General features: G+C 34.8%; 1 pseudogene; it reads right to left on the bottom strand.

Annotated features, from left to right (window-relative positions):
• Nucleotides 1–189, bottom strand: part of LOC104992634 — a 17,779-nt pseudogene extending 17,590 nt beyond the window's left edge.
• Nucleotides 190–775: the final 586 nt, after the last annotated feature.

The following is a 775-nucleotide window of genomic DNA, read 5'->3' as shown; positions in this document are numbered from 1 at the left end:
CAATTCTTAGCGACCCCATGGTCTGCAGCCTACCAGGCTCCTCTGTCCATGGGATTTTCCAGGCAAGAGTACTGGAGTGGGGTGCCACTGCCTTCTCCAGGTTACCTTATACATGTGTACAAATCCATGTAGTAATATGGTAATACATTGTATTTTTACCAAATAAGGCAATTATGTGCTTACCTTCATTTCAATTATGAAATGAAATTTTCTATTGAGAGGAATACATTAAATAGTTTGGTTTTACATTAGAATTTCTTTATGTATAGACTTCATATAGAGCTCCAACTACATAAGAGGGAACCATTAAATAAGCAAGAGTGAGAAATTCATTTTAAATATGAATGATTTAACTAACTTTTATTAGTGTCTCATATTTTTCTTCCACTTTGGATAGCATCTTGGATATATTTGTTTTGTATTTTTATAAAAAGTGATAAATACTCATTTCTTAAAATGATTTTTTTTCACATGAACTGAAATGGCCAAGGAAAGAAATAGCAAGCAATTGTGAAGCATTAAAATCCACAAAATTTACTGACCGCATTGCTCTTTTGATTTACAAACTGATATACAGTTTCTCTAGTAAAAATTGTATTTGCTTCACTCCAGTTTTATTTTTATATAGTCGTAATGGTTTTTGCCAAAGTATAGCAACTGTTCCATGTCCCACCTCACGGCCAGGTGCAAATGATGCTTGCTATTGCACTGGACTCAGGTCCAGAGGGCAGGTAGCAAAATGGTGTCAAGCAAACAGACAGGGAGCAATTAAAGG

This window comes from Bison bison, unplaced genomic scaffold (genome assembly GCF_000754665.1).
Source record: "Bison bison bison isolate TAMUID 2011002044 unplaced genomic scaffold, Bison_UMD1.0 scf7180017864220, whole genome shotgun sequence".
Lineage (NCBI taxonomy): Eukaryota > Metazoa > Chordata > Mammalia > Artiodactyla > Bovidae > Bison > Bison bison.
The sequence above is the reverse complement of the archived record's forward strand: the minus strand, read 5'-3'. Positions and strand labels throughout refer to the sequence as shown.